This window comes from Thamnophis elegans, chromosome 3, assembly GCF_009769535.1.
Source record: "Thamnophis elegans isolate rThaEle1 chromosome 3, rThaEle1.pri, whole genome shotgun sequence".
Taxonomy (NCBI): Eukaryota; Metazoa; Chordata; class Lepidosauria; order Squamata; family Colubridae; genus Thamnophis; species Thamnophis elegans.
In genome coordinates, this window is record NC_045543.1 from 88520079 (window position 1) to 88542847 (window position 22769).

General features: G+C 40.1%; 1 long non-coding RNA gene across 2 annotated transcripts in view; it reads left to right on the forward strand.

The window, feature by feature from the left end:
- LOC116506003 overlaps positions 1-22769 on the forward strand; it is a 120857-nt gene that overhangs the window by 62065 nt on the left and 36023 nt on the right. The window contains exons 2-3 of one of the 2 annotated variants that reach the window (XR_004255001.1): positions 5569-5648; positions 5738-5873. This is a non-coding gene — a long non-coding RNA (uncharacterized LOC116506003). The remainder of the gene's footprint in view (positions 1-5568; positions 5649-5737; positions 5874-22769) is intronic. The other variant, XR_004255000.1, reaches the window with a different exon arrangement.

A 22769-nucleotide genomic window follows, 5' to 3' on the forward strand; every position in this document is an offset into this window, starting at 1 on the left:
CCAATTTGTGGAAAAGGCATTTTTCAACATTCCTGTCCAGGAGCCTTTGGCTCCATAATCTGGCAGCCTTAAATGGCATTCTGGCACCCATCCAGAGAGAACCAATTCAACTCGGCTATTTGGATTCGCTCTTCACGGGGGAAATATAGTGGAGTTTGGGGCTTTTACATGCCACTAAAAATGGCTTGATCTATAACCAGTTTTTTTAAAAAAAACAGTTTCACTGCACTGAAAAAAGACATGAAGCATGACTGAAATACAGCTGCCTAAGGGCAATATGTGCTTGCAGATGCAACCATAAACTCAGTTCAGATGGTCTCAGTTAACATTCTCTCTCTTTGGTCCTTTGTGAATGTCTGGTATGAAATCTATGCTGTTGAATCCTATGTTAGAATGTTTACAAAAACAGAGCTGGTTCCTTATCATCAAAATGTAAGGAAGCATAGGCTAAAGTTTATTACCCTTACAGAATGGCCTGATTGTATCACTCTTACTCACAGTGAATCACACTTCACTTCAAGCACAACAGTGGGTGAAACCTCTGATTCAAATGTATGTTTGGCCTGATAACAATAACATGATGAAACATGTTGATGTCCTTGGTTGAAAAGCCTGTGGGCAAATTTAATCTAGTCTTGTTTATATTTAAAAAAACATCTTCTACACATTTATTGGTTTTCGGAGATGTTTGGCTTCTTTTGTTTTCTCATGTTATCCATTGTAAATAAAGCACACACTTGAAGCTTTATTGCTTCAAATAAGTAGGAGAGACACTTCTGATGTAGGCATAGAGTATGAACACATGACAACTAGGGAGCTACTTTTGAAAATAGAATATAGAATAACAGAGTTGGAAGGAACCTTGGAGATCTTCTAGCCCAATCTCCTGCTTAATCGGGGAAACCTATACCATTTCAGACAAATAGTTGTCCAATCTCTTCTTAAAACATCCAGTGTTGGAGCATTCACAACTTCTGGAGGCAAGTTATTCCACTGATTAATTGTTCTAACTGTCAGGAAATTTCTCCTTAGTTCTAGATTGCTTTGCTCCTTGATTAGTTTCCACTCATTGCTTCTGGTCCTGCCCTCAGGTGCTTTGGAGAAGAGCTTGACTCCCTCTTTGTGGCAACTCCTGAGATTTTTGAACACTGCTATCATGTCTCCCCTAGTCCTTCTTTTCATTAGACTAGACATACCTAATTCCAGCAACCGTTCTTTATATGTTTTAGCTTCCAGTACTCTAATCATCTTTGTTGCTCTTCTCTATACTCTTTCTAGAGTCTCAATATCTTTTTTACATCGTGGTGAGCAAAACTGGATGCAGTATTCCTAGTGTGGCCTTACCAAGGCATCATAAAGTGGTATTAATACTTCATGTGATGTTGATTCCATCCCTCTCTTTATGCAGTATTGAAATATATTTTCAAGAGAAACAAAAACTGTATGTGGAGCAGTTTGTATAAATTACATGCAAATCAGAGTGCTCTAACATACGCTAACATACGGTACATATGTGTATGAAGTAAAATATTTGAATGATTGGAAAAACAAATGGTACTGCTGGACATTAAAAAAAATCAATTTGCTTACAGCAAAGCAATGGTGGTTACAAAAGAGTTGGATATTCAAATTAGAAAGCCAAAAACAAAATCATTTTTCATCCCAAAGTGGAAGATCAGACTGGAGGCCAAGATAAACAAATTAAAACCACATGTGAGTAATTTAAAGAACATGAAATAGCAAAACTTGAAGAATGTAAGGATCAAGACAAGCCTAATAAAAAAAAAATAATTGGCTTAGCACTGGAAAAACTGAAGAAGCTTTGGCCATCATAAAGCAACAAATAACAGCAATTGCAGGAAAAATGGAATGCTATGAGACACACATCATCCAATTTAAGCAAAATCAACTATTTCAATCAGGCCAGAGATTGATTCTATCAAAATATAAATGGCAAGAGAAATTCTGAAAATGAATGAAACCAAACCAAACCAAACAAAATTGAATGGTGGAAATAGCATCAAAGCCATCAATACCCGGGCTGTATCTATGATAAAATACATTGCTAGAATGATTAACTGGACACAAGCTGAACTGGACAGTTTGGATCAAAAATAAGAAAGCTCACAATTATTCACTATACATTACATTCTTATAGTGCTACTGATAAGTGCAAGACAGCCAAGAGCAAGTATTATGCAAGTTCAAAGTTATAAATTAGTATACAGGAAACACTAATTTGATGACTATCAAAATAATGTAATAAAAACAAAAACAATGCTAGAAAGGAAAATAATGGTAAATTTCTACAAAAGATTGAAGAAAGGGGATGAACGTAAAACCTGGCAATGGCTTACAACTGGAACATTTAAAAAAGAAACTGAAGGCTTGATTTTGGTTGCTCAAGGGAAGCTATTTGAACTATTGCAATCAAGACCAGAATTTTAAAAAATTGTCATATGATTCAAAGTGCACATTGTGCAAAGAGGCAGAAAAAGCAATAAATCATATACTCATCTCGCGCAAGAAGATTGCACAAACTAATTATAAACAACATAACATAATCACCAAAATGATTCACTGAAACTTCCTTAAAATTTTTCATGTGCCAGTATTTAAAAAATGGTGAGAACATATAGCTGAAAATGTAGTTGAAAATGGGCATGTTAAGTTATTGAGCAATGGTAACCACCTGCACCAAGGAATACACCAGAGCGCTTAGGGCAGCGAAAAGATCCCACATAGCCACCTTGGTTGCGTCCGCTGAGTCCCGCCCAGCCGCCCTGTTTAAGATAACCCGCTCCCTATTAAATAAAAGGGAGGCGGGGGAACCCTTGCAGGGCAGAGCTGAGGATTATGCCCAATTCTTAGCGGACAAAATTGCTCGGTTTCGGTCGGACTTGGACTCCACCCCTGCAGTTCCAGCCGAGGCACAAGAGGATCAGATGGAACATCTCTGGGTTGAGTTTCAGGATGTTACCCCCGGGGATGTGGACAAGGCCATGAGGGCTGTGAGTGCCTCCACCTGCGTACTGGACCCGTGTCCCTCATGGCTGGTTACCAGCAGCAGTGAGGTGACACGAGGCTGGATCCAGGCGGTCGTGACCGCCTCTCTTCGGGAGGGGAACTTCCCCGCCGCACTGAAAGCGGCGGTGGTGAGACCCCTCCTAAAGAAGCCATCTTTGGATCCAGCTGTCCTTAATAACTATCGTCCAGTCTCCAACCTTCCCTTCCTTGGGAAGGTTGTTGAGAAGGTGGTGGCCTTTCAGCTCCAGCGGTCCTTGGAGGAAGCAAACTATCTCGACCCCTTCCAGTCAGGCTTCAGACCCGGTTACAGCACAGAAACCGCTTTGGTCGCATTGACTGATGATCTCTGGAGAGCCAGAGATGGAGGATTTCCCTCCATCCTGGTTCTCCTTGACCTCTCAGCGGCTTTCGATACCATCGACCATGGTATCCTTCTGCGACGACTGCGAGAGGTGGGAGTGGGAGGCACCGTGCTGCGGTGGTTCTCTTCCTACCTCTCAGACAGGTCGCAGTCGGTGTTAGTGGGGGGGCAGAGATCGTCCCCTAGGCCCCTAACATATGGGGTGCCTCAGGGTTCGGTCTTATCCCCCCTACTATTCAACATCTACATGAAACCGCTGGGAGAGATCATCCGCAGGCACGGGATCAGATACCATCAATATGCGGACGATACTCAACTGTATCTGTCCGCCCCGTGCCAACTCAATGAAGCGGCAGACGTGATGAACCGGGGCCTGGAGGCGGTTATGGACTGGATGAGGGCTAACAAGCTTGTGCTCAACCCAGAAAAGACCGAGTGGCTGTTGTGTTTCCCTCCCAAGGATTCCACCAATATTCCATCTCTCAGGCTGGGGGGTCAAATTCTATACCCCTCAGAGAGGGTTCGCAACTTGGGAGTCCTCCTAGATCCACAGCTATCGTTCGACCACCATTTGACGGCTGTGGCTAGGGGGGCATTCGCCCAGGTTCGCCTGGTGCGCCAGTTGCGACCCTACCTGAATCGGGAGGCACTCACAACAGTCACTCGGGCCCTCGTGACCTCTAGGCTGGAATACTGCAATGTGCTCTACATGGGGCTGCCCTTGAAGAGCATCCGGCGTCTTCAGCTGGTACAGAACGCAGCCGCGCGAGCGATTGTGGGTGCACCGCGGTTCACCCACATTACACCTATCCTCCGCGAGCTGCGCTGGCTACCTGTCGATTTCCGGATGCGCTTCAAGGTGCTGTTAATCACCCATAAAGCCCTACATGGTAGTGGATCTGGATACTTGAGAGACCGCCTTCTGCCAATCACCTCCCTGCGACCAATAAGATCACACAGATTGGGCCTCCTCCGTATTCCATCGGCCAGCCAGTGTCGGCTGGCAACTACAAGGAGGAGGGCCTTCTCAGTAGTCGCCCCGACCCTTTGGAACGAACTCCCCGTGGAGATTCGTACCCTCACCACCGTCCAGGCCTTCCGCATAGCCTTGAAGAACTGGCTAGCCCGTCAGGCCTGGGGATGAAGATAGTTGCCCCTCCCGAATGATGAATGCATGTTGGTTACTGTTTTTATTATATGTGTCTTTGTTATTGTCTGCATTTCCCCTTCCCTGATTTTATGTGAGCCGCCCTGAGTCCCCTCAGGGAAAAGGGCGGCCTACAAATGTCAATAAAATCTCTCAAATCTCTCAAAAATTGTGGGCTTCTGAATACAAACTAATAAAGTTTTGGGTCATTACACACCATATTTAAGTCTGGTTGAAAAGATGAAACCCTGGATAAATGATGTGATAATACCAGGAGATTATCAAACAGGAAACAAACGGTTGGAGAAGTTCATAAAGTATTAAAATCAAAAAATATCATCACATCTTGACATCTTAGTTTCTTGGGAAGAACTTGATGTCTGTGAATGCCAACATCCATTAAAGAACTGGCAGCTATGATTCCACATTGTTGTGTAAATAATAAAAGTATAATTAAAAAAAACATTTTCACTCAAATATTTTTAGGGAGAAAGGAAGGATAAGGTGAGATCCAAACATTTGCAAATCATTTTCCTGACTTGCAGCTTTAATGCTCAACATTTAAATAGGTTTCATGTGATAGTGGCAGTGGACATGTGATAATTTAAATAATGTGTTGACATTTTCAGTCTCCAAATCCAGAGCTGACTATTAGATGGTATCACAAATCCAAATTGTATGATGAAAAATATTTGGCTTTATTCGGAATATGTTTCCTTGTGAGGCCATGCGGCTGATCAATACTGGCTTTGTGTTAATATTAAATATATCTGTATAGTAGTTCAGAGTTGAAAAAGAAATAATGATTTGTTACTTGGGGGCAACTGAGGCTGGATCTGAGCTCACACAGCTGTGGCATGATCCCTAGGAAATCCTTGATTTAAGAAAATGCTCACAATAGAAAATGCTCCAAATTATTGTTTTTCCTTCAAAATGAAATTATCATACAGCCCTGATATTAGAAAGATAAATTAGACTGAGAATAACACAGTCCCGCATACTCTGAAAGGAGGTTTTATATTTCATTTTTCAGGGCCCTCTGAAAGTTACAAATGTCTGTATATGTGGCATAGCTTGAAGATGGGGGGCATTCTGTGAGCACAGGCAGAACATGTAAGTCATGAGTTTCTTTTCCAGAAATATGAAAAACTTGCTAACAGTCCTAATATATATTTCTATATTGTGTATATGTATGTGTTCAGCAGAAGATCTCTCTAGGAACTTTGAAACATTATGGAATGTCCATGCACCTGAATGATGTCAAGAACATGGCAGATTCCTGAAGAAGACTTGGACTTTCGGTGGCATGGAAAGATGCTAGGTGTTACAGCTACTCAGGTGATTAGTATTGCTACTGAAAACTACAATTCTCTGCACCCTTGCTCACAAGAATGGGCCTTTAAAAGTCATTTGGGCAATACTGAAACAATAAGGTAAGCAGACAACCATATTTGAGAGACAATTCTGAGCTATTTACGGTAGGTTATGCTGGAAGTTTTAAAACGAAAATGACAGTGACAATGCCCTACTTATAGAGGTGGCAATTGGTGTAGCTCTTGGAAATGAGTGTGGACACCCTCTGGACAATGAATGCGTTCTTTTGATTCTGATAATCATAGAAACTGTCCCTGCAATATCAACATGAGTGAAAAGGGGTATACGTTATCCTAGTAATGGAAAGATATATCTTGTGTATTCTTTTGGGTTTTGAATTTTGATTAAAGTGACAATGACAGATAATATAGTGATTTATGTGTATACAATACAATACAATAGCACAGTTGGAAGGGACCTTGGAGGTCTTCTAGTCCAAACCCCTGCCTAGGCAGGAAACCTTATACCATTTCAGACAAATGGCTATCCAACATCTTCTTAAAGACTTCCAGTGTTGGGGCATTCACAACTTCTGGAGGCAAGCTGTTCCACTGCTTAATTGTTAGAACTGTCAGGAATTTTTCCCTCAGTTCTAAGTTGCTTCTCTCCTTGATTAGTTTCCAGCCATTGCCTCTTGTTCTACCCTCAGTTGCCTTGGAGAATAGTTTGACTCCCTCTTCTTTGTGGCAACCCCATAGATATTCGAACACTGCTATCATGTCTCTCCTAGTCCTTCTTTCTTTTCATTAAACTAGACATACCCAGTTCCTGCAACCATTTTTCATATGTTTTAGTCTCCAGTCCCCTAATCATCTTTGTTGCTCTTCTCTGCACTCTTTCTAGAGTTTCCGCATCTTTTCTACATTGTGGCAACCAAAACTGAATGCAGTATTCCAAGTGTGGCCTTACCAAGGCATTATACAGTGGTATTAACACTTCATGTGATCTTGATTCTATCCCTCTGTTTATGCAGCCTAGAACTGTGTTGGCTTTTTTGGCGGCTGCTGCACACTGCTGGCTCATATTTAAATGGTTGTCCACTAGGACTCCAAGATCCCTCTCAGAGTTACTACTATTGAGCAAGGTACCAACTATACTGTACCAGGATTAAAATCTATGAATTTCAGGTAGAGCTGTATGAATCACTAATACAGTTGTTTGTTGCAAAGCTATTAACATTTATTGTTAAGACTTTGATGAAGCTTTTTAGATATTAGATAGAACATCTTTAGATGATACGGCTGAAAACTGAAAGTGAGGGGGACAGTGAAAGAGGCCTTCCACCCTGAAGATTCTGCTTTTTAATGCTAGGTCTGTTGCTGATAAAATATCTGTATTATTCAAAACTGTTTCCTGGATGAAAGGGCTAACTATATGATTATACGACTGTTACAACCCGCAACTGGTACTGCCTTTAAAGCCCCAAAGGGCTTAAGGATTGACTGTTTGAGGAACTAAATCTCTCAGTATGATTTTGCAGAGTGATTTAGATAATTAGAAGAAGCTGTTTTGAGTATCCCCCTGCTGTCAGGCAGTCATCTGCCACCCAAGATAAACCTTTTCTTCTGTGATTTTCAGTTTCTAGAATGCTTTTCCCATTGCCCTTCACCCCTTCTTTTCTCCCAGTACTTAGGAAAACACTTAACTCATCAAACTTCAAATGTTAATTGAATTTAATTATCATGATTCCAGTGGTGATTAAAATATGATGTTGCTGTCTTGGTTTTGCATTTTTTTTATTGCTATAAGCCAGCTTGACTGGTCTTGGAAACTGATACGTGGAATATATAATAAATAAATTTGTTTATACAGTATGTTCAACAACAAAACCATTTTTATTCTTAAGAGCTATTTTTGCTCTTTTGTTGCGGATGATACTTTGATACACTCCTGCCTTTTAAACCTGATTCCCAATTTCATGTAAAATCAATCCATAATTTCAGAGATGGTATTCAGCAGGTTCTGACCAGTTCTGGAGAACCGGTAGCAGAAATTTTGAGTAGTTCAGAGAACTGGTAAATACCACCTCTGACTGCCCCTGTCCCCATTTATTCTCTGCCTCCCAAGTCTCAGCTGATCAGGAGGGAATGGGGATTTTGCAGTAACCTTCCCCTAGAGTGGGGAGAGAATTAGATTTTACAGTAGCCTTCCCCTGCCATGCCCACCAAGCCACACCCACAAATCTGGTAGTAAAATTCTTTGAATCCCACTACTGTTTTAGACCTGGCATCTCTGTGACACTACTTTTTTTAAAAAAAGTTTTCCTTTTAAAAAAAAAAAAAATCCCACTATAAGGAAATTATTGTCTTCCCTTTTGTAAGTGAAGAAAAGTTTAGTTTGCAGACAATAAAAAAGTGTAATATTCCTAGCAGTTAGCAGTAGCAATAGCACTTATACTTTTATACCACTTCACCTCTCTAAGCGGTTTACAGTTAATTCATTTGCGGTTCTCTTCCTAAACTTAGTGGGAGCATTCATAAAATCTTTCATCTTCTTAATACTTCTTATTTGGTGTTTATTATAACAAACAGAAATACTACTATTTTTAAATATATTCAAAAACTATGGCAACTCTATTCTATTGCAGACTAATGATTTTTCAAGTAACTACAACTGTGTCATCCAGAATAAAGATTTTATTCATTTACTTATTTGCAGGCATGGGTCTCATCTATCATGTCACTTTGTTTTACTATCCTGATAATTTAAGCAATTATTTGGCTCATAGTATATTCAAGTCCAAATACTTTACTTTTTGTGAAAAGTCTCAAAAGGAAATGCAGTCGTTTGCATCAGTACATCCAGTTGCATTTTAGATTTTTTTAAAGGACAATTTAAACTCGAATTTCTTCTATACTTAGGCTTAATTCTGTAATCTTTGATTCTACCTTGTGATAAGCAGTCTATGACCTATCCAACAAATCAAACACATGCTTTAAAGAATGTACCTTATTAATTCTGATGTTCCTCTTACACGATATTTGATTTGGAAAATTCTAAGGATGGAGGCAGCCTTTCAGACACCTGTTAATAAAAGGAAGAAATGGTGCATTGGCGAACTTCAGTAAATGTAACATTTTGAGCCTCCTCTTTAACTGTAGTAAGGGATGACTAGTTTCAGCGCCAGTGCCAATTTATTCCGTAATATGGATCCTGCTGTGGAGAAAGCTGAATTGGTCATTGATGTAATCAATGTGTCTGACACAACCAGCAAATAATGCCTTGTCAATCACCCAATAGCACAGGGTGAACTATACAGGAGTAAGCAATTCTGTAAGTAGTTTGCTAAGCTGCATGATATTTTCCATGCCCACATTGGAAAGCAACCTGATAGGTAAATAATCATGTGAATAGAACGAAGAACTGTATCCATTGCTCAGGGACAAGGAATAAAACTGATTCAGATATTAATAGCTAGTGTAGTAGACACTCTTGGTATAGCTATTTAAAACTCATTTACAAGTAAACTATATATATTTCTTTACTATATATTACATTTCCTCATGTTATTAAGCCTGCTTTATAAATAATAGCTTTGAATGCTTCCTGATCCTTTCCCCATCCTTCAACATACCTTCACAATAGATTTTAATAAGTAGGTTATCACAAGAAGTTCAAATGACTCAGTTGGAGACATTTTGTTAAAAAAAAAAACACCCCTCAATCAAACAGAATTCAATTAGAGCTTTGGTGACAGATTCCTGGAACTTGTCAGTGCAAGAGACAAACAAGGAAAAAATTTGCATGTCAGAATCAACAAACACTATTAGAAAATAAAAATGTATTGTTGTTAAGAAGACCAAAAGGTACATGAGATTAGTGTTACAACCACCTCAGAGAGATAGATTAGCACTGAATTATTAATCAATTGCTCCTCAGTGTTAGGTTATGAAAGACAGAGGGAGAAATGCACACACAATATTTTCTAACAGATTGAAGGAAACACTCCGCTTGGAGATAGTGACTGGACATGTGACAGACAGGCTTAAGAATGCTACATAAAGCTGAGTCTAGTGTCCTGTGCTGTGTTGGATAGAGTGGTGTAGCCTTGTTGTTATACAAGCTTATCAGAAGTATTTTCAGTTCTCTTCACTAATTAGCAACATTGCCAGCATCCTTAGCTCTACTGTAATGAAGCCATTGTCTAGGGCTTATTCAAAATCTGCCATACAGGGACTTGTCTTTTCTCTTGTTCCTTTTTTTAAAAAAAATATTGTTAGCCTACTTGAAATGATGACTCATAGAAGGGTTTTTACTACCGTAGAGCATCTTATATATTGCCTTTCATAAGAGACTGTAGTTGGCTGCTGATCAATTTGACTAATCCTTTCAACATTTGGAGAGGTGTCAATGTGTTTCAATGCGTACCTCCGAGCACATGACCCACATCCTTTGCTGTGCACGTTGGGAGGAACACTGGGTAATTTGCACCAAAATAAAAGGATAGATAGACACACAGTCCTTTCTGCTTTAGTATAAAAAGAAGATAGTGCCACAGGCTGTGGAGGAGACATGCCAGGTAGACAGCAATTCCTGTTCTGTTTTGGAAACCCTACTGTCACATGTTTGAGATGAAAAATGTGCACGCCACATGCAACCTCTCAAAACTTGTCGTATGTCTCCTTAGACATGGATGGGTAGGCTCAAAGGTTCCTGCCCTGATTTTTTGTATGGTTGGAGAGATTTTAAAGACTTTGATCTCTGCATTTGAAAGCCTTTGAAACAGGATTGGATCTGAAATTGGATCTTTAATCTTACTTCAATATACTAACCACTATGACACACTACATTGATTTTCCTTTTATTTATTTATTTCTATTTTTAATCCCTGTCCAATTAAATCCAAGTTATAGTACTTGTCTTGCATGTACTATAAGGAAGTCACTGAGGTTAACGTTTGAGTAAAATTTGGCTAACAATAGGGTGAATGTTTTATTTCCATCATTATAACATGTTATAAGCTTTTTATTGTGTAATTACCCTTTTGTCTAATTTTATAAATGGTCCATTTGATATTGCCCTCTGTGTGAACCTCCCGGTTTCTTCCTTCTATTTCCTCCCTCTATTTTTATTACAGGAAAAATATCAGAAAGAGGAAAAGCCAAAATAATGGCATATCTTTTTGATTACTGTCACTAGGAGACTATCAAGTGGAAGTGCTTGTTGTTGTGCAAGTCTAGATGACGGAGTAACAATGCTATAGAAGATGGCACTATTTTGCCTATACTAATTATACAGCATATAAGCAATCAGTGACAGTGTCCTTTTAACCTCCAATATACATACATCAACTAGGCATTTCAGAGAAAACCATTTCTTTGTATCACACTTAATGAGGTAGCTTAGAATTCTCTGAAACCCAGTGAGGGCAGGCAAATAGCATATTACTGAAAATTGGTTACAATTAAAACTATCTAAGATGCTTCTGATAGTTTCCAAGTATCCTCCATCCTTTGTGGAAAATAAATGCAAATAATTTTAAATCACTCAGAATAAGGAAGGAATGTTTAAGTAGGGCAAACTGTTTTGCCTTTTCTCAGTTAAAGGATGAATGAAAAACAACAACCCAGTTTTTTTATACAGAGATAAGTGGAGAGGCTTTTTTTTTAAAAAAAACCCAGGAGATAGAATGTGAATTTTTTTTGGCCCACCAGCGACCAGCGGAGCTGGTAGCAGACTCAGACAGTGAGGAGTTTGGGAAGGAACATTGGCCAGTCCTGGAGTCTAGGGAAGGCTCTGATGAGTGCTCTGCGCCGGAGGCAGAGATGGGGCCAGGGCCATCCGATAGTTATCAGCTGCCTTTGGAGTCGGAGATCAAAGGGGCAGAAGAACAGCTGGAGCCTGTTCCAAATGTGCGCATGCGCAGAGCTGTCAGGAGAAGGGAACAGTTAAGGAACAAGGGCCGACTCCGGAGTAAAGGCACAGGATGTTGAAAGGCCCTTCTCATAGGGAATAAAGAGGAGCAAAAGGGAAGTGGAGTTTGCAGGAGACAATTTGTTCATTTAATTAGTGTGAAGATTTCTTCGTGACTCTCAGAGACTCCTTGCCAAGTATTTTCTTGTACAGCATTGCGTTTGGAAAATATCGGCCTGGCAGCTCTCCAAGCCTGATAGGTTCTGTGGTTATAAATTCACCTTTGAAAGACTGTTTGTCTGGACTTTGCTGGATGCGAATGAGCGGAATTCACATTAGCTTAATAAAAAGAGGTTTTGTCGGGATAAGGAGTCTGCTTCGTGATTTTGTGAAGCCTAGGTCAGAACAGGAATTTGACTTTGGAAAAACAGCATAAATGGGCTGCAGAAGACAAAATATAGAAATGATTTGGCAGCACTAACATTTTAGAGGATACTGTAAAAAAAAAAAAACCCACACAGATTCCTTGGTATTCTTGCTACTTTTCAGGCACCCCCAAATCTACTTGCATGATTTTAGATGGGCAAACAAAAGTCTTTTGCATAAATTATGCAGTAACAGAAGCACAAGATCAAGGTAACACCTGAAGATTAAAAAAATATATGGAAGAGGTCAGTAGTAAATGATTTTATTGTTGCCAAATAAGCTATATGATTGGGAGGAGGAACTGAGATTGATATGGAGATCTTCAAAGTAGCTGATCATTTTGCATTATAAAAAAAGTCTGAATGAATTGGCACCTCAGTCTTATGTTACTATAAGTGTTAATAGAAGAAGAAGAAATCAGATATCTTTTAAAAAATGCAATTCCAAGTGAATTAGTACTAAATAATAGCTGCATTTCCATTGCCTACTTTAATATGCTTAGGGTTTTTTTTCATTTGGAGTTCTCTTTTTTTGTCTGTAGGTATCATGCTTCTGAGTCCGTTCATTTGGATGTGACAAAACACATCACTGATTCAATTTATCAAATCCAGAAAACCAGATTTCACAGTCTCAGTGTGAATTTTGTTTATAAGTATTTTCATTGAGAAAGTGTTTGCTCTGAAAGGAGAAAATGGCAATCATTTTGTGTTGGGAGGATAGGTTATTACTGATCAATTAATGACTTTAAAGATTTAATTTCATATATTTCTACTAAATGCTATAAATATTTTCATTCATATTGAATTGAAGATTAATTTCTGACAAAAGTTAGCATAGATCCTGTATCAGAAATCAAGATGGCAGAAGCCAAATTCAGAAATGTAATGAAACAGAAAAGTGATGCTTGCAAAAATATATATGGGAAATGTACAAAAATTGGTGAAATACTTTGCCATCAGATTGGCAGATGTGAGGCACACACCTAACAAAGAGAACAAGTCGTCAGAATTGCATCTTAAAGGCAGCTTGATAAACTAAAAACTTTGCTTTACCTTTTAAAGTTTCCGTCTCTTTACCCACAGTACCTTTTCTTCCCCCTCCTCTTCTTTCTCCTAAACAGGGACTGTGTCAGCCCTTCCATGCATGAAATTAAAATCATGAATGCCAATATTACTTTTGTTATAGAGATATTGTAACAGAATCTTGCAGGCTGAATCTGCTCCCCGCATTTTTAGCTTGCAGTTTAGAGAGAGAATGTGCCAGTGGGCAAAAGTCACCCAAGAAGGAGCTTCCATAGATGAAGATCTGTTTTTAAAAAGTAGATCCAAAAGACAATTTCTGCAATAGCTTTTCTCAAGCGGTTATACAAATAAATGATAATATAGTATGTTAACTATCATTAACTAAATGAAGGCAGTTAGAGAATATCTGTCTGGACTTTGATTGGCATTTCTGAAACTTATTTCACTAAAAAAATGGTTAAGGTAAAGGTTCCCCTCGCACATATGTGCCAGTCGTTCTTGACTCTAGGGGGCGGTGCTAATCCCGATTACAAAGCCGAAGAGCCAGCACTGTCCAAAGATGTCTCCGTGGTCATGTGGCTGGCATGGTTAAACGCCGAAGGTGCACGGAATGCTGTAACCTTCCCACCAAAGGTGATCCCTATTTTTCTACTTCCATTTTTACATGCTTTCGAACTGCTAGGTTGGCAGAAGCTGGGACAAGTAACAGGAACTCACTCTGCTTTGCAAAGCTGAACTGCCGACCTTTCTGATCGACAAGCTCAGCATTCAAAGAAATGGATACAACACATTAAATGGTATCGTGTGTCCTTCTCTACCTTCCTACCTTTACCCAGTTACTTGATTTTGCAATAGGCTGAAAATTCTTTGGCCCTGTTTTAATAAGCAATTGGCAGCTTCCCAGGTGCCATCGACTTCATTATCTCTGAATAGGCAGTAAACTGTCAGACAGCTCTTAGTGTTTTTCCTTTTGCTACAGCTCACTCCAGTTCATTCACAGAAACTCTGAATCAGGAAATAGTTCTTTGGCATCCCCCTGCCTTCCCCCCCCCTTCCCTTTTGGCTGAGGCTGTTGTTCTTACCTTGCTGAGGTAGAAAGTAAGGCTTTAAGACTTCAGCAATAGGGGATTACACTTAAGCTTTTAAGCACAATTTGGAGACTTCTAATGAACCAATTGGAAAATATTTTATACCCCTCCTGATTGCATGTCTCTCTCCAGGCATCTAAATTCCCACCTTTTATATAGAACAACCTTTGGTATTATAACTAACAAAACCGGAATATTAAACTACTTAGCTGAGGAGAGATCAAATACTGAACTGAAAATCAGTGCCAAGGACTCAAGGAGCAAACTGCATTGTTAAGGCATGCTGAGGGACGTACTTTAAAATGAGTGGGATCAGGGTGAGATTTGTTTAAGAAGCGAATTGTAAGCTGTATTAAAAAAAAAATCAAGCCAGTAAGGAATAAAGGGTCCTTGGTGCTCTCTGGACTTGGTTGTTTTCTTGCAAAAAAGCAAGTTCGGAGAACACCAAGGTCCTCTCATTTCAACCCTGAGCAACAAATCTTTTCCTTTATTGGCAGGTAAGGCAAGCTGGCAGAACAGCTCTATCATCACTGAGCAGGTGCCTTCAAACCTCAAGGCCATGATGAGAATGACTAGACATCTGTTGACTTACAACCTTTAGGAGATAAAGGCTTAGTATTAAGTGCTAGAGGACAGACCCATAAGGTTTGACTGCAGTGGACTACGGTAGGCAGATCTTCTGAGAGTCTATAGCAGTGGTAGTCAACCTGGTCCCTACCGCCCACTAGTGGGCGTTCCAGCTTTCATGGTGGGCGGTAGGGGTTTGCTGTAACTCTGCTTTATAAATTTTATAAAGTAAATTTACTTCCCTCCTTTATAAATCACCATTACTGTGGAACTGGTGGGCGGTTAGAAAAGTTTACTACTAACAGAGATACAAAAGTGGGCGGTAGGTATAAAAAGGTTGACTACCCCTGGTCTATAGCTTCATTCTTGACTGCAGGAAAGAAGCTAAAGTAGCCATGTAATGTACCTGTCATGTTCTGCTATATTCAGGAGGTCCTTGACTTATGACCACAACTGAGCCCAAAATTTCTGTTGCTCAGTGAATTTTGCCCCATTTCACAACCTTTCTTGCCATAATTGTTAATTGCAGCTGTCAAGTTAGTGACACGGTGGTTAGATGAATGGCTTCCCCATTGACTTTGCTTGTAAGAAGGTCACAAAAGGTGATGACACCACCTGGGGACATTGCAACCATCATAAATATGAGTTAGCTGCCAAGCATCTGAATTTTGATCATGTGACCATGAGGAAGCTGCAACGGTTGTGTGAAAAATGGTCATAGCTCACTTTTCCCCGTGCTGTTGTAACTTCAAATGGTCATTAAACAAACTGTTGTAAGTCAAGGACTACCTGTACACAGTCATGTATATGGCAGGGGTGGGTTTGTGCCGGTTCGGTGCGCGTGCGATTTGCAGTTTGCAGCATATGCAGTTGCCTGTAAATAGGTCTGCGCATGCGGAGAAAATTAAAAATGTCAAAAAAACATGCTGCGGCGACCGGGGAACCAGTTTGGGGGCATGTCGAGCCTGCCGCCACTACCGGTTCGGCAACCCAGTCACAATTTCCACTACCGGTTCACCTGAACCGGTATGAACCTGTAGCAACCCACCTCTGGTATATGGGGTTAAATACATGGAGGAGATTTTATGGCCTGTCTGATATGGAGCCTAACAGCCGACTTTTACTCTACCCTAAGAATGCATTCAGTTTTTCAGTCTTTTATTCTGCTTCTTGAATATAATTCCAATTTCTTACGCATATCTGTCCCCATAAGAAGGATACATTCCCCACCCCCCACTGCATTTTTGTCTTATCCACCTGCTAAAACAGACCATCCTTACCTCATTAGGACTGGTTTCAAGGGTGGTCGCGTTGGTTCATCTTGTGTATGTCTCCAGTCCGTCTGAAGCCAGGCAATTCTATTAAGATGCAGACTGCAAAAATATTTTCTTTGTCATTTTCATAATCAGGCCTCCATGGGTGGGAGAGGAGTAGATGTTAAAACAGTTAAGATTGTGCCTTGATTGCGCAACTGAAGCTCCTGTAATATCGGGAGAAGCCTTTGATTGGGCAGTCTTGGTGTAGAGTCTTGGCCCTTTTTAAACCAGCCTGTGGATATTTCTCCTCACAGAAGTAAAGCACTGTCCCTGCATTGCCATGTCAATATGTCACTACTGAATACTGCTTTACAGCCTACATTAATGGCTAGATAAGGCCATATAGCTCTAGTGTGCAAACAGACTATCTAGTTATATATATATCATTGTTACTGAAATTCTGCCCTTTTCTACTTTTTCTTCCCATGATATGGCAGCAGGAACATAAAAACTTTTTGTTATAATTATTTGCAAGACTAAAGGGAACTGTCCATGTTATGATCCCATAAAATAAACCTCTTTCCACCTAAAACATCCAGCTACCTAAGCCTCCATCAGAGTTGAGACTGCTATAGAACCCAGTAGTTTCACTGCAGTGGTGGGTTTCAAAAAATTTTCGAACCTACTCTGTGGGTGTGGCCTCCTTTGTGGGAGTGGCTTGCCAGCCATGTGTTTTCTTTCTCTCTCTCTCTCTCCTTCCTCCCTTTTGTCTCTCTGTCCCTTTCTCCTTTTTTTCTTTCATCTCTCTCTCACTTTTTCTTTCTTTTTTCTTTATTTCTTTCTTCCTTTCTCTTTCTCTCTCTCTCTGTGAGTCTGTGTGTGTGTGTGTGTGTGTGTGTGTGTCAGTGGTGGGTTTCAAAAAATTTTGGAACCTCTTCTGTAGGTGTGGCCTGCTTTCTGATGGAACCTCTTCTAACCGGTTCGGTAGATTTGACGAACCGGTTCTACCGAACTGGTGCGAACTGGTAGGAACCCACCTTTGTTTCACTGGCTAATGTTTAAACTGGATGATACCAGGGGTGGGCGAAAATTAAAAATTTCAGCAATGGGTTCTCTGCCTGGTTGCTGGGTGGGCATGGCCATGGTGGGCGTGGCCTAGTTGGCCTTCTGCACCATGGCGGTGGTGGAGTGGGGCATTTTCGCCTTCCCCAGGCTTCGAGGCTTTCCTTGACCCTTTGGGAGGGTGAAAACTGCCTCCCTCAGGAGGCAGTTTTGTTCTAGCAGGTGGTAACCCAAAATAAGGGTCCTTGGGAGTACTAAAGATATAAAAATTGTACAAGTAAAATACGTAAAACAAATGTTTGGAAAGATGACTATGTGGTGGTCATGGCTGACTGATAGAACATCCGTTTTTTAACTCTGCACTTTTTAAAAATTTATTTTCTGTAAGCCGCCCGGAGTCCTTCGGGATTGGGCGGTCTATGAATTTATTAAATCAAATCAAATCAAATCTGCTCTGCCTGTGGAAGGGGAATCAATTTCTTTTTGAAGTTCTGATCAGTCCTTTTTTAGGAAGTCAATAATACTTGGCTAGATAGATAAATGAACTCACTTATTTGGCAGCATCCTGTAATCTTGGATGGTGTAAAAAATTATTTTTGGGTAAGCTGAATAATTCTGTTGTGTAAGCATGGGCAACCCCTGATGGTACTGAAAAATATAGAAATAGAAAGACAAATAATTCTGCATCTGAAAAGCAGTATTTTTGGCTTTTGGATTAATGAGAAGAACAGATGGAACTCTTGATGGAGGAGTCATACAAGAAATTAGAGTGACTGTTTGGCATTCTAAATTTGTGGTCTTGATTGTTCTGTCAACAGCTATTTAATGAACTTATGAAGCTGAAGCCAGAAGCACAGACTATTGCAAATAATATCTTCTATACAAAGAAGAATAGTTTGTTTCTGCTTGCCCCAAAATTGGAAAACAAAACAGGCCATTTACGGTAGTTTGTGTCTAAATGAAATGTACAGAATGGGCTTTGCTCAGAGAATGAATGATGCATTTTTCCACAGTGTGAACAGTGACTTCCTTCTGATATTGATTCTACTGAGGAAGAAGGTCATGCTAAATAGAAGGCAAATTAAAACCTTCCCTGCTTCCATGCTGTAAAAGTCTCAGCACGAATCCAGGAACTCCTGTTGCTGTCTTGATGTGGCCAGTCATTAGCCAATACAGTTTGTGGCATCAGGGTTGCTGTTTTAAAGGGTACAGTGTGTTTAGTAAGACTGAAAGTGAAAAGGCTTAACTAGGAAACTCGCTTTCAGGGTGGCGTGGGAAGGAGGAAAGGAAGAGAGCAAGTCATTGATTGAGAGGAGACCCGAGAAACGAAAATATGATGAAGGGAAAGCTTCAGGGAAATCCACCTGCTCTGTCAAAGTGAAGTTGTGAAACATAAAATAGGCCCCTTAGAGGTCTGAGAAAAGAGGAAGTGAGAAAGAGGGCTTGAAACAGCAGGCAAGATGATACCTGCAATATATTCAGGTACAGGCCTCAAGAAATGCTTCTTAGCCTTTCAGTTTCCCATCTGGTGCCAAAGTGCTAAAAAGCTCAACATGAGAGGGAGGTGTGAAACACACACACACACACACACACACACACAGACACACACACACACAGACTGCAAATAGTATTTCTAATTCAAAACTCTGGAGTGCTGGAAAAAATCTAAGCAGAGTGAGAGATCAATTAATCCTTTCCTAATTAAGTTGGATACCATCTCTTAAATTACTTAATAAACAAACAAACAAAGAGTGGGTCACAGTGACATGATTCATGGTTATCGACACCTAATTGGCTGCAAAGCAGAGAAAACACCTTAGCAAAAACAAACACCCTTTAATGGCCAAAGATGCAACAGCAGGTACTGGAAAGCAGCAGCCTTTTTAAAAGCTGGGCAAAAGCCTTTTTGCTATTAATAATATCCTCCAAATCTGTGGGCTCTTGCAACAATGGCATGTTGGCTAGGGGAATTCTGAGGATTGATGCCCACCTATTTTGAGAGTATCCAGATTAGGCGTACAATATTAACATGGTTTCCGAGATTTAATTTTTGGCTGTAGTTTGTCTGAAACAAAAAACAAGCAGCGGCCTACAACCTTTTGGGCATCAGGGAATGGTTCCATGGAGGGAGATTTTTCCGTGGATCGGAGGGAGCACGGTTTCGAGTGCTGACTGCATTTCATGGATGGGACTTTGCTTGTTTGCGTAGCCCAGTTTCTGGCATGCTGTGGACTTGTGCCGGTCTACAGATCTGGGGTTGGGGACCCCTGATCTACAGCATATCTTTGACATTTTTGACATCTTGTTGCAGGATATAATCTGGGACGGTAAATGGATACATTAAACTGTTTAATTTTGAAAAGGTGGTGGGCTTTAAGCAAGGTTTAGGGCACTTAAATTCAGGTACTAGCTGTTTGCCTGATAGCTTCTGTGGCAATTTTATTTTGTCACATGAATGGCCTAATTTATGCTTCTGGGGCTAAGGAGGATAAAGAAGATGTCACATGGAAAGACAGCTAGCTGGCTGGAGGATACATTTCCACCAAGGCCCTGTCTCCCTTCCCATTATTTTCTTGCTCAGTTTATTTTCTCAGTGAGATGACTAAATGAAGTGGCAAAGGGGACCTGGGAGAGGAAGCTGTCATACCTTGACTGCAGGGAGGACATTCAGCCTGGTAACACAGAGTATGGATTGGATGGATGAGGTTCTAATCCCGTGATGGCGAACCTATGGCACACGTGCCAGAAGTGGCACGCAGAGCCAGCTCTCTGGGTACACGAGCCATTGCCAATTGCTCTTCCGGGTTTTGCCACACTGGCCAGGTGGTTTTCACCCGCACAGGAGCACTGGGAACCAAAAGAGCAGCTGCCCGGTACACATGCGTGCACTGGAAAGATGATCTTCTGGTTTCCAGCATGCGCACTGGGTAGCTGCTCTTCCAGTTTCTGGCACATGTGCACATGTGTGTTTGAGTGCGCACGCACACAAGAATTCCTGTTTTGGCACTTGGTGCTGAAAAGGTTCGCCAACACTGTTCTAATAAACAGACATTGTCTCCTTCCAGAGGAAATACCACAAAAATAGTTATGGAGTCTGCAGCACCAGCTGAACCAGCTAAAAAGACCAACATCAGGATGGGAACATAGAAGTACAGTGCCAATTCTTGGATCTGTGCTCTGTGTGTGCGCATGCATGCATGTGTGTGTCACATCAATAAACATGAAATAAATAAATGAAAAACGAATTTAAAAAAGAGTAAGAGAAAAGAAAGAGAGAAGAAAAAAGCTGAAAGGAAGCGATATTTAAAGTAGTCACTTCCAATCTTCTTTACGGCAGCTACAAATAAACTAATTGTCTCTCTTCCCATTTCCTCTTTTAGGATTATATTACACAATTCTTTTCTTGTTGTATTCTACTCTTTTTAATCAGAAAATTCAAAAACCAACAATTTCAACAAAAAGTCTGTAAAGTATTAGCCTTTTATCAAAGTACTTATTGTCATTTCTGCATATTTCGTCATTTTTACCTTTATCATTGTGGGTGTTTCAGTATTTTTTTTTCCATCTTAGTGCATATAATAAACTCATTCCAGTTAATGTGTGCAAAGCCAATCTGAGACTTTTCTAATTGACTATCTATAAGTCCCAGTAAGTAAAGTTCTGGTTTCATCAGAATATTTATCTTTAAAATTCTTTTTATCACCTGAAGCTTTGGATAACTAACAATATATTTCCAAGCTATTAAACCACTGCTCACTAAATATATCAAAGTGGTGTATAATACAATTGTGATAAAAACAGTAAAATGGTGAAACCCACAATTAAAAATCTTTTTTGTGTCTTCTAGTCAGTGTTGATTCCTGATGACTACTTGGACTAATTCCTGCAATTTACTTGGTGTTGTTTTTTCCAACTGTTTTATCTTTGCCTGTTTCCTTGGGCGGAGAGAGAATGATAGGATCAAGGTCACCCAGCTGGCCTTGGGCCCAAGGCAGGATTAGAATTCTAATCCTCCAGGTTTCCAGCCTGATGCCACTATGCTAAAGCGGCTCTCCAAAAATGGTAACAAATACAATAAAATGGTAAAAACAATGAAATCCACCATTTCAACAACACAGGTAATCCTCGACTTAGAACGATTCATTTAGCACCCATGCGAAGTTACAATGGCACTGGGAAAAGAGACTTATGATTGTTTTTCACGCTTCTGAGCGTTGCAGCATCCCCAAGGTCAGGTGAACAAAATTCAGATGTTTGGCACCTGAATCATGAAAGTTGCAATGTCCCAGGATCATGTGATCACTTTTTGCGACCAGCAAAATCATTGGGGAAGCATAGATTCTCTTAGCAACCGTGTTACTAACTTAACAACTGCAGCTGTTCACTTAACCACTGTGACAAGAAACATCATAAAATGGCAAAATTCAATTAATAACTGTCTTGCTGAGCAACAGAAAATTTGGGCTCAATTGTGGACATAAGTCAAGGATTACTGTACATGAATAATATTTTGGGCAGCTGGTAAAGTGAGGGTAAGACTGTTTTAGGCACTTCCCTGGAAGCTTATTCTACAAAATGGATGATAGTAGAGAGAATATCTGTTTTCTCCACATCACTGCTGAGTAAATCTCAGCCATATTTTATATACATTCGGCAAGACTTTCCTCTTGAAAGTAAAGATAAGATAGAAGGAAGTGTGTAAAAGGAACTGGTTCCTTAAATTATCTGATCTTAAACTGCTTGGGACCTCATAGACTATTTGCTGAAAAATTTGTATTTTTAGTAATCAGAGAGAGAAAAGGCTACGTTCTTTCGAAAATACCACAATTCCAGGTGATAATATCCCTTAGCTTTATCTCTGAAACCTGATTACCTCATATATGAAATATGGAATTTTCAAAATTGTACTAAAGATGCTGGACTAAAAGATCAGACCAGAACGGAGTGATCTGATCTGAATGTCCTGAAACACTGTGGGTTAATGCCATTGTTCAATCAGAACTTTCCACCTCAGGGAAATCTACTAAGCTGACTGAGTAGTGAGGTTGGCCAGATGATTATGCTTCTAGGATAACTTTAAGGCAATTGGCAACTATAATTCATTTCCTGCCATTTGAACAGATTGGCAAGAAGAAGACTCCAGTGCAGCTGGCTGGGGAATTCTGGGAGTTGAAGTCCAGACATCTTCAAGTTGCCAAGGTTGAGAAACACTGCTCCAGTGGATGCTGAAAACCTTTGGGGAAGAATTTGAAATTGACAACAACTGGAGTTGCTTTGTAGTGGTTCATTTCTGGATCAGCATTTTGCATCATGGAAAATGAAAGCCATCTTTAAATGTCCTCATTCACATTTAGGCCTGTACTATAAGCAATGCTATTGACATCATCTAATTCACAAGCAGTATGGCATTACAAAGCTTTAGTAAATTAGGCACTGGAACCTACTATTCCAGTTGTGATTTATGAGTGGATGAATGAAGCTTGTTATTTTGGTAGGCAGGTACTTAATGGAAAACAGGATATGACTTAATCCCTTTGTACCGTATTGTTGTTGTTCTCTTATTTTTCCCCTCTCTTTCTCTGACAT